A 12,139-nucleotide genomic window follows, 5' to 3' on the forward strand; every position below is an offset into this window, starting at 1 on the left:
TGTGATCTTGACGATGACTGGATATAATGTGATAAGTGTGAAGGAGTACAGCATAGTAGTATGAGAACAGTGTGAAAGTAGAGGTGTGGGAAGTGTTCTCTATGACCACTGCTGAAGTATTAACGTAAGAGTTCCTGCATGACTGTACGATTGCTGTTGTTCAGCTGGTCAGATAAGAGTATACACGCTTAGGGCATTTGTACACTCTAATCGCATCTGGTGCACGTGTAAAAATTTATTTATTGTGTCTATAAATAACGTGTAGGAGATTAAACGACATATTGGCGTGTAAATATACTATCTGCTCAAAATTATTCAGACAGCCCTGTACAAAGCGGAATTGCACACTATATCACGGGAGACCTGCCAGTATAAAATAGGCGGGGAATTTTGTGTGGTCAGTAGATAAGCAATAACGGCACGATGGTGAGTAGAGCTCAGTGATTCTGAACGTCAACTGCTCAGTTCGTGTCACTTAGTGAATTCTTCACGGGCGTTCCAGCCATTCTGAAGCAGCCCACGTTGACGGTCGGTGATGTGATTGTGAAGTGGAAACGCGAAGCAACAACCACAGCGATACCAGGAACAGGCAGACCCCACACAACGACGGACTCGGATCGCAAATCATTCCCGAAGACGGAGGCAAAAACACTTGGATGGAATCAGGGGGAGGAATTAAGCGTAAGTTCCAAAGTGCTCCTAGCACTCCATCTTCACTACGGTTATTTGTCTTATGGAGTTAAAAAGAATGGCTTGCTATGGTCTGGCGGGCTCGTTTTAAGTAACACATTTCTTTAATTACTGTTAACCAAAGGCTGATACTGTGTAAATAGCGGATGACTGGAACGGTTGGTTTGAAGAGATGAATGACGCTATATCCTGTGGCAATCAGATGGAATGGTTTGAGTTTGACGAACGCCTGAATAAATGTACATATCATCATGTGCAGTACCTACAGTGAAACACGGAGGAAGTGGTGTTGGTGTGGGTGTCTTTTTCGTGGTCGTGTAGTGGCCTGCTGCCTCGCGCTTGTGAAGACGCTAAATGCGAAAGGATATGGACACATTTTGCAGCACCGTGTATTGCGTACGTTAGAGGAACAGTTCGGAAGCGACGATTGTTTAGATGGGCATGGAAATGCACCCCGACTGAAGGCTGCAGCTGTGAGGCAGTGATTTATACAACATCGTATCTGCAATGTACTAGTCTGGCCAGAATTCCGACCTGAACCCACCACAGCACCTCTGGGATGTGGGATGAGTTAGAGCGTCGACTTCTTTCCCAATCACAGTGTACAATATTACTGTCATTTACGGTTTCAGCTCTTGAGAAGGAATGAGTTGCAGTTCCTCCAAACAAAGACAACTTATAAAAGTGTCACCAACACAGTTCAAGCTCCCATAAAGCGAAGTGCGGACACACCCCATGTTAATGATAACTAATAGATACCCAGAAGCTTTTCACCTTATAGTGGTGTTCCATTACAGAAAAAAATTAAACAATCTTTAAATTTATTCCTCCGAAATCTGTTCATCTTGAGCAAAAAAAAGGGCCGTTGAAGAAAATAAATTGACCTATCAGTGGCTAACAGTCACCAAAATACATTGACCTTTGTCACATGGAGACTGTGGCATTCTTGTTGTTGTTGTTGTTGTTGTTGTGGTCTTCAGTCCAGAGACTGGTTTGATGCAGCTCTCCATGCTACTCTATCCTGTGCAAGCTTCTTCATCTCCCAGTACCTGCTGCAATCTGTTTAGTGTATTGATCTCTTGGTCTTATTCTAAGATTTTTACCCACCACGCTGCCCTCCAGTACTAAATTGGTGATCCCTTGATGCCTCAGAACATGTCCTACCTACCGATCCCTTCTTCTAGTCAAGTTATGCCACAAACTCCTCTTCTCCCCAATTCTATCCAATACCTCCTCATTAGTTATGTGATCTACCCATCTAATCTTCAGCATTCTTCTGCAGAACCACATTTCGAAAGCTTCTATTCTCTTCTTGTCTAAACTGTTTATCGTCCACGTTTCAATTCCATACATGGCTACACTCCATACAAATACTCTCAGAACCTACTTCCTGACACTTAAATCTATACTCGATGTTAACAAATTTCTCTTCTTCAGAAACTCTTCCCATGCGATTGCCAGTCTACTTTTTATAGCCTCTCTACTTTGCTGTCTCTGACAGAATTACAATGTCATCGGCGAACCTCAGAGTTTTTATTTCTTCTCCATGGATTTTAATACCGACTCCGAATTTTTCTTTTGTTTCCTTTATTGATTGCTCAATATACAGATTGAATAACATCGGGGATAGGCTACAAACCTGTCTCACTCCTTTCCCAACCACTGCTTCCCTTTCGTGCCCCTCGACTTTTATAACTGCCATCTGGTTTCTGTACAAATTGTAGGAGGGCAGTTCAATAAGTAATGCAACACATTTTTTTTCTCGGCCAATTATGGTTGAAAAAACCGGAAATTTCTTGTGGAATATTTTCAAACATTCCCGCTTCGTCTCGTATAGTTTCATTGACTTCCGACAGGTGGCAGCGCTGAACGGAGCTGTTAAAATGGCGTCTGTAACGGATGTGCGTTGCAAACAATGGGCAGTGATCGAGTTTCCTTTGGCGGAAAACCAGGGCATCTCAGATATTCATAGGCGCTTGCAGAATGTCTACGGTGATCTGGCAGTGGACAAAAGCACGGTGAGTCGTTGGGCAAAGCGTGTGTCATCATCGCCGCAAGGTCAAGCAAGACTGTCTGATCTCCCGCGGGCGGGCCGGCCGTGCACAGCTGTGACTCCTGCAATGGCGGAGCGTGCGAACACACTCGTTCGATATGATCGACGGATCACCATCAAACAACTCAGTGCTCAACTTGACATCTCTGTTGGTAGTGCTGTCACAATTGTTCACCAGTTGGGATATTCAAAGGTTTGTTCCCGCTGGGTCCCTCGTTGTCTAACCGAACACCATAAAGAGCAAAGGAGAACCATCTGTGCGGAATTGCTTCCTCGTCATGTGGCTGAGGGTGACAATTTCTTGTCAAAGATTGTTACAGGCGATGAAACATGGGTTCATCACTTCGAACCTGAAACAAAACGGCAATCAATGGAGTGGCGCCACACCCACTCCCCTACCAAGAAAAAGTTTAAAGCCATACCCTCAGCCGGTAAAGTCATGGTTACAGTATTCTGGGACGCTGAAGGGGTTATTCTGTTCGATGTCCTTCCCCATGGTCAAACGATCAACTCTGAAGTGTATTGTGCTACTCTTCAGAAATTAAAGAAACGACTTCAGCGTGTTCGTAGGCACAAAAATCGGAACGAACTTCTCCTTCTTCATGACAACGCAAGACCTCACATAAGTCTTCGCACCCGAGAGGAGCTAACAAAACTTCAGTGGACTGTTCTTCCTCATGCACCCTACAGCCCCGATCTCGCACCGTCAGATTTCCATATGTTTGGCCCAATGAAGGACGCAATCCGTGGGACGCACTACGCGGATGATGAAGTTATTGATGCAGTACGACGTTGGCTCCGACATCGACCAGTGGAGTGGTACCGTGCAGGCATACAGGCCCTCATTTCAAGGTGGCGTAAGGCCGTAGCATTGAATGGAGATTACGTTGAAAAATAGTGTTGTGTAGCTAAAAGATTGAGGAATAACCTGGTGTATTTCAATGCTGAATAAAACAACCCCTGTTTCAGAAAAAAAATGTGTTGCATTACTTACTGAACTGCCCTCGTAAATAGCCTTTCGCTCCCTGTATTTTACCACTGCCACCTTCAGAATTTGAAAGAGAGTATTCCCGTCAACATTGTCAAAAGGTTTCTTTAAGTCTGCAAATGATAGGAACGTGAGTATGCCTTTCCTTAACCTATTATCTAAGATAATTCGTAGCGTCAGTATTGCCTCACGTGTTCCAACATTTCTACGGAATCTATACTGATCTTCCCGAGATCGGCCTCTACCAGTTTTTTCTATGGAAGTAAAAATATCCAGACCTATTTCCGTAAAATAATACTAATGATAGTTTATAGAATAGACAAAGTTGGACTGTTAACATCACATTGACAGAACCATTATTGAGAACCAGGAGAAGCAAACTCTATATCAGGGTTTCTAGTGGGTACATTACTGAATTGATTGTTCATAACGTAATACTTTTTCTTGGTAAATATATGGTGTAAATTATGGAATATTAAGGCAATATTTCAGCCACTGACAATTTACCCACTGCCAAAGATAATGAGATGTTTGGCAGAGTTCCGCACATGGTTGGAGTATGTTTAGGGACTGGAAAGTGACAAGCATGCTCCTTAGCTAGCAAGTGGCCTTTACTAAATATGCACGTTTCTTTATGTGAATGGGATAGTATGGTAAGAAGCCAATACGGGTCCAGAATAAACTGATCTGCAAAAATATCTTTGAAGCGTTGAAATATAAACGTTTTACGGAAGAACATTGGGGACATGCAAAAAAAAGAAGAAAAAAAGGAAAAGATCCCATTACCTTTGTCTCACATTACAATGGGCCTAATCAAACAGTTAATGAGAAACTGAGAATCTTTCAGGTACTAAGATGGCTTCCCTATGGTGCCTGTGCTCAACAACCATCGTTTCACTGTCGCAAAATTAGCCCTGTTTGGTTTATATTGATATCGACATTGCTGGCAGGAGTGGCCGAGCGATTCTAGGCGCATCAGTGTAGAACCGCTCGACCGCTACGTTCGCAGGTTCGAATCCTGCCTCGGGCATGGATGTGTGTGATGTCCTTAGGTTAGTTAGTTTTAAGTAGTTCTAAGGGACTGATGACCTCAGATGTTAAGTCCCATAGTGCTCAGAGACATGTTTATTGACATTACAAGGACATTAATTATTCTCATCTACTCACTCACTCTGCTCCCTGTCGCTCACAACACACTTCACATGAAAAAAATACGACGCGGTTCTAGAGGCTGACAGTTCGTTCAGGATCCACTGCGCAGTTGGTCCGCTCATTCCAGCGCGACTGAGACCATTCATCGCGCATTAAGCGCGGTGAGCAACTGACGACTTCCTCCGCAGCTGATTTACACGCCGAGGCTGAGATAGTAGGAATTAATAGCCGGAGGCGCTTCGGACGCCGTAACTCAGCGTCGCCGCGCTGCGCCGGGCTGTCGGGATAAAGCGGCGACAGGTGGACGGGTCGACTGTGCGCCTGGTGGGCGGCAACCCGCAGTCCACATACAATGCGCGAGACGCCGTGGCCGATAGCGACGCAGCGTCCTGTCGCCGGCAGGGATACGGAACGGGGTGGGGAAGGGAGCGGGCACGGGCTGACGTAGCGCGGGACATTATGGGACACTCCGCTCTGGCTGTATTGGAGCGCATGAAATACACAGCCGGTTCTATTTGCATAAACGTTTCCTTCAGCAGACCTGTCATACCATGTTAGCAGGTTAATTTCCTAGTTGAGACTGAGTAACTTCGAAGCGAAAGGATCAGTCTTGTGGTTACAAACAGATGTTTCACTGCAATTCTAATTCGTGTACATTTAAGCCACTTGTTTTTCTATCTTTATCAAAATTCCTATCTTATGTTTCGTTCATTGGGGTAGAAATACACTATTTTTTCAGATCACTCTATAAAATATACAGTATTCATGCTATCTATAAGACTCCAATATCATAAATTCTTTTTTTAGTGCAGCACATAATAAAGTGTTTAATTTTGTCTAAAAACTAAACTCCGCCAGGAGAGGCCTTGAAGGTCCTACCGTACCGACCAACCGCCGCGTCATCCTTGGCCCACAGGTGTCACTGCATGCGGATATGGAGGGCATGTGATCAGCACACACCTCTCCCTACCGTATGTAAGTTTACGAAACCCGAGCCGCTACATCTCAATCAAGTAGCTGCTCAGTTCGCCTCACAAGGGCTGAGGGCACTGCACTTGCCAACAGTGCCCGGCAGATTGGATGGTCACCCACCCAAGCGCTGGTCCAGCCAGACAGCACTTAACATCGGTGATCTGACGAGAAGTGGTGTTCCCAGAGCGGCAACGACGTTGGAATTAATTTTCTCGTGGTGTACAGAAATTAATATACAGGTATGGAAAAGGAAAATATAAAATTAAGCACCTGTAGAGATGCTCACAACGCTACTGATTTGAAATGGTAAAACTGACACTGCATTCGAATCAGATTGCCCTCATCATTAGTGGACATGTGCACCTGGGCACGGTGCCCACTTTCATACACTTTTATCCATTTCAGTATGGAAGCCAACAGTCTCTTAATGTCAAACTGACGTATTTATTGCTGTGCCTGTAATTGCTACGTATGTAACAGATGCTGCATCAGTTCGTAAGGATCGCTAGCTGTAGAACTGTGTAGGGAGGTATGATGGTCTCGTCCCATCGTGGCAGCGTCATGGATCGTATCGCAACAGGTTTTACAATGTTTGTAAAATATTGGCAACTACCTGGATTGCCTTCAACAGTTATAAAATGAGTGTTGCTGTAAAACCCGGTGACTCATCGCGAATGTAGGAGTTGGACAGGTAGACGTCTCGGCACTCGCTGTTTCTTGTGATGTTTCAACAGATCTTCTACAAACAGTGCGTATCTGTCCGCCAGAAACAGAAAAAGAAGACTCATCCCTGAAGGCCACAGACTGCCACCCAAAGTCCCAGTTCACTCGGTGTCCACTATAGGCGGAATTTCTGTGGCCATCGGTAGCTGACGCTTGTCAACTTGAGATTTAAACCCGGTTTCTAGAATTATGTTCCCACTTGTTCTGTCCGGATTTCTACTTTTGTCATTTGTCCGTTCGTTTAGGCAATCGGAAAATCCTACGACTTTCTCGTGCCTTCACATCTTGCCACGTTGTTGTCTTGAGTCCATCTCGTCATCAGTCGCTATGCTGTCATTGGACTACTGTAAACTGACGGTAAAATCTGTAAGTACGATGTCCCATATCTTCCTTGGTAATGATGCGACTTTTTCTCAAAATACAGAAGACTGTGACAGGTTTCATATGTCGGCGTCTGCACATACCGTGTAGTGATTTCCATCTGAAAAGTTCAAGCAACGTTACGCACACCCAACAGCCACCATTTACTTACACTCTAAATTCCCCCTTTCTAAAAATAGGGTTTGTGTTTCATTAACATTCGTTGTGATTTCTCCGATCTTGAGCTCTAAAGTTCATACACTGTCCCGTCACATTAATGTGACCACTTGTCACGAGGCTGAACACTCACTTTCGTGGTCAACTGCGAGGCCTGCAGGATGAGACTCAGTGAGGTTCTGGAAGGGATGTGGAACCTTCCAGACTCCAGTGCCTTGGTTGCCTAGGTTTCTCGGTTGAGGATCCGTGGCGCCAACGGCCCGAGCAAGGTGGTCCCACGCATTCTCTACTGAGTTAAAATACGGGGGCGCTGGTGGCGAGGGGAGTACAGTAAACTCATTCTGGCGCTCGTCCATACACGCACGTACACTGCGAGCTGTGTGACACGTTACATTGTCCTGCTGGTAGAGGCCATAGTGCCGGGCAAAAACAAACTGCTCGTAGAGGTGGACATGGCCCCATGGTTAGATGCATACTTACGTAGTGCATTGTGCCCTCCAGAGTGACGAAATCTTCCAAGGAATACCACGAAAACATATCCAAAGCACAATACTCCCTCGATGTGCAAATTCCAGCCCTGGTCGCTGACGAACAGCAGTCGGTAAGGACGCATGAACTGGACGTCTGCTATAAAGGCCAATACGTAACAATGTTCGCTGAACGATCGTTGACGACACACTTTTGGTAGCTCCTTGGATCATCTGGGCGGTCAGCTGATCAACTGTTGCACGCCTGCCGTACACATTCCCGCAGCCGTCGTTTACCCCTGTCATCTATGGCCCGTGGTACACTACTGTGGCATCGTCACCGGTTTTGGATAACGCCATTTTTCCACGCATGATAAACTTGAACCAAGACGGTACGCGAACTGCTTACAAACATAGAATTTTCGGAAACGGTTGCTCACTAGACCCGAAAGCCACTAATCATGCCGTTTTAGACGTCAGATAAATCGCTCTGTTTCTGCACCACGACAACGACTGTATGTTCCCGCGTCCTCCCGACGCGCTTTATGCACCCTCGACTGCTACTGATGACAGCTGGCTTCTGCAGGTGGTTATTGCGCATTGACGCCTAACGTGGGCGGTGGCGACGTTATTGTCACCGGACCGTGTATAATGTGATGAGGGCGAACCACTTGAATATTTCGTAACACGACCCTGAATTTGGAATCTGGTTACATAACACGAAGTTCCGTCACTACGGGCATCTCTCCAAATAGTGAACATAAAATGATAAATCATATAGTAAAATTGTGTCTCAGCTTCATGCAGCGATTGTTTTGAAGAAAACTAAGCACTGCGCGAAATAACTGAGATCTAAATCACTGTACTTTCGTATCATTCCTCTTCTCCATCTCTTCTATCATACGCTACCTGGGACGGATCCCACACCAGTGAGCAGTACTCAAGCAGTGGACAAACAAGTGTACTGTAACCTACTTCCTTTGTTTTCGGACTGCATTTCCTTAGGCTCCTTCCAATGAATCTCAGTCTGGTATCTGCTTTACCGACGATTAATTTTATATGGTAATTCCATTTTAAATCACTCCTAATGCATACTCCCAGATAATTTATCTAATTAACCGCTTCCATTTGCTGACCTGCCGTATTGTAGCTAAATGATAAAGGATCTTTCTTTCTATGTATTCGCTGCACATTACACTCGTCGACATTGAGATTCAATTGCAATTCCCTGCACCATTCGTCAATTAGTTGCAGATCCTGGTGTATTTCAGTACAATTTTCCATTGTTACAACCTCTCGATGTACTACAGCATCATCCGCAAAAAGCCTCAGTGAACTTCCGATGTTATCCACAAGGTCGTTTATCCATATTGTGAATAGGAAATTTCCTACGACACTCCCCTGCAGCACACCTGAAATCACTCTTACTTCGGAAGACTTCTCTCCACTGAGAATGACATGCTACGTTCTGTTATCTAGGAACTCTTCAATCCAATCACAAAATTGGTCTGATAGTCCGTATGCTCTTACTCTGTTCATTGAACGACTGTGGGGAACTGTATGAAACGCTTTGCGGAAGTCACGAAACACGGCATCTACCTGGGAACCCGTGTCTATGGCCCTCTGAGTCTCGTGGACGAGTAGCGCGATCTGGGTTTGACACTATCGTCTTTTTCGAAACCCATACTGATTCCTAGAGAGTAGATTTCTAGTTTCAAAAAAAGTCATTATACTCGAACATAATACGTGTTCCCAAATTCAACAACTGATCGACGTTAGAGATGTAAGTCTATAGTTCTGCACATCTGTTCGACGTCCCTTCTTGAAAACGCAGATGACCTATGCCCTTTTCCAATCTTTTGGAACGCTACGCTCTTCTAGAGACCTACGGTACACCGCTGCAAGAAGGGGGGGTAAGTTCCTTCACGTACTCTGCGTAAAGTCGAACTGGTATCCCATCAGGTCAAACGGATTTTCCTCTTTTGAGCGATTTTATTTGTTTCTCTATCCCTCTGTCATCTATTTCTATATCTACCATTTTGGCATCTGTGCAACAGTCTAGAGAAGGAACTACAGTGCAGTCTTCCTATGTGAAACATATTTGGGAAAAGACATTTAGTATTTCGGCCTTTAGTCTGTCATCCTCTGTTTCAGTACCATTATGGGCACAGAGAGTCTGGACATTTTATTTTGATCCACCTACCGCTTTGACATAAGACCAAAATTTCTTAGGATTTTCTAACCAGGTCAGTACATATGGTAGAACTTTACTTTCGAATTCGTTGAACGCCTCTCGCATAGCCTTCTTTGCTTCGTTTAATTTTTGTTTGTCTGCAAGGCTTTGGCTATGTTTATGTTTGATGTGAAGTTCCCTTTGCTTCCGTAGCAGTTTTCTACTGCTCACAGTTTCTCCTCCATTCCCGCATCGTGTTAACTTCATTGGTTAGGATGTGAGGAGAGCTTTTGTTTGGCTATAGGAAAGTTAGCCTCAATAATTCCGGTCGGGCTTCATCTAGAACTGCTAGGTAAAGCATCCATCGAATGAGACATCGTTAAATGGCAAACTTTTATTGTGTTCTAAGAGTTTATACCCTACTTGCTTTACTTACATTTAGAGTTTATCTATTGAAGAACTTATAGGGGAAGTAAAAGTAACCGCCAGACGCTGTGAATTACACTGAAGCGCCAAAGAAACTGGTATAAGTCTGCGTATTCAAATACAGAGATACGTAAAGAGGCAGATTACGGCGTTACAGTCGGCAAAGCCTATGCAATACAACAAGTGTCTGGCACAGTTGTCAGATCGGTTACTGCTGCTACAACGGCAGGTAATCAGGTTAAGTGAGTTTTACGTGGTGTTATAGTCAGCGCATGAATGACGGTACACAGCAACTCCGAGTGAGTGATGAGGTAAGAATCTTTCCCGTACGACCATTGCTCTAGTGTACCGTGAATACCAGGAGTCCCGCCAAACACTAAATCTCCGACATCGCAGCGGCCGAAGAAGATCTTGCAAGAACGGGACCAACGACGACTGAAGAGAGTCGTTCAACGTGACGGAAGTGCAGCCCGTCCGCAAATTGATGCAGATTTATATGTTGGGCCTGTAACCTCCCCCTCACTTATCGACCTTAATGACAGTGAAAAATTAAACCGCGTGTGCCTAATGGAAATTTGGGAAAAGCAATCGTCACCGAGGTTAATTTGTCGGTAAAGAGGGAGGAAAGGGTTACATCTAAATGAAAGGAAAAATGCTAATGAAACTGGTGGAAATTAATTTTGAAATAGGGGTAAAGTTAATAAAGAAAGTAAATGTGCGGCCGTTACGTTAACAATCAACTAGCGGTAATTAGATATTTGAGATTTGGGGGAAATTACGGTCGACAGTCCTAAGGACATTCTGGAAACATCCCCTAGGCCGTGGCTAAGCCATGTCTCCGCAATATCCTTTCTTTCAGGAGTGCTAGTTCTGCATGGTTCGCAGGAGAGCTTCTGTAAAGTTTGGAAGGTAGGAGACGAGATACTGGCAGAAGTAAAGCTGTGAGAGCCGGGCGTGAGTCGTGCTTCGGTAGCTCAGTTGGTAGAGCACTTGCCCGCGAAAGGCAAAGGTCCCGAGTTTGAGTCTCGGTCGGCGCACACAGTTTTAATCTGCCAGGAAGTTTCATATCAGCGCACACTCCGCTGCAGAGTGAAAATCTCATTCTGGAAACATCCCCCAGGCTGTGGCTAAGCCATGTCTCCGCAATATCCTTTCTTTCAGGAGTGCTAGTTTTGCATGGTTCGCAGGAGAGCTTCTGTAAAGTTTGGAAGGTAGGAGACGAGATACTGGCAGAAGTAAAGCTGTGAGAGCCGGGCGTGAGTCGTGCTTCGGTAGCTCAGTTGGTAGAGCACTTGCCCGCGAAAGGCAAAGGTCCCGAGTTCGAGTCTCGGTCGGCGCACACAGTTTTAATCTGCCAGGAAGTTTCATATCAGCGCACACTCCGCTGCAGAGTGAAAATCTCATTCTGGAAACATCCCCCAGGCTGTGGCTAAGCCATGTCTCCGCAATATCCTTTCTTTCAGGAGTGCTAGTTCTGCATGGTTCGCAGGAGAGCTTCTGTAAAGTTTGGAAGGTAGGAGACGAGATAATGGCAGAAGTAAAGCTGTGAGAGCCGGGCGTGAGTCGTGCTTCGGTAGCTCAGTTGGTAGAGCACTTGCCCGCGAAAGGCAAAGGTCCCGAGTTCGAGTCTCGGTCGGCGCACACAGTTTTAATCTGCCAGGAAGTTTCAATTACTATAGTAACTGAAAAAGAAAGATTATTACACATATAATTAGCACTAGAAGCGTGGCAACTGAAGGTTGACAAGTGTAGTGTGAAAACTGAAAGTTTGTCAGAAGTAATAAATTTCGCTACACTTAATTTAGCAAAAGAATTAATAAAACCGGAAAATCGAAAGTTAATTTAGTGACTGAAGTTAATAGTGAGCTTTCTTTCTGAAGCACATTGAAATTCAGTAAAATACGATTAGTCTTGGACTAAACAATCATTTCAAAAGCTACTTGAATCCACGCAATTTA

The 12,139-nt window shown here is 44.8% G+C and overlaps 2 non-coding genes across 2 annotated transcripts; both read left to right on the forward strand.

The window, feature by feature from the left end:
* The first annotated feature begins 11,446 nt into the window (after positions 1-11,446).
* Trnas-cga (transfer RNA serine (anticodon CGA)) lies at positions 11,447-11,520 on the forward strand. Its single transcript has one exon. It is a non-coding gene; the product is annotated as a tRNA-Ser (tRNA).
* Positions 11,521-11,748: 228 nt separating this feature from the next.
* Trnas-cga (transfer RNA serine (anticodon CGA)) lies at positions 11,749-11,822 on the forward strand. The gene has a single exon. It is a non-coding gene; the product is annotated as a tRNA-Ser (tRNA).
* Positions 11,823-12,139: the final 317 nt, after the last annotated feature.

Source organism: Schistocerca nitens, chromosome 7 (genome assembly GCF_023898315.1).
Source record: "Schistocerca nitens isolate TAMUIC-IGC-003100 chromosome 7, iqSchNite1.1, whole genome shotgun sequence".
NCBI lineage: Eukaryota > Metazoa > Arthropoda > Insecta > Orthoptera > Acrididae > Schistocerca > Schistocerca nitens.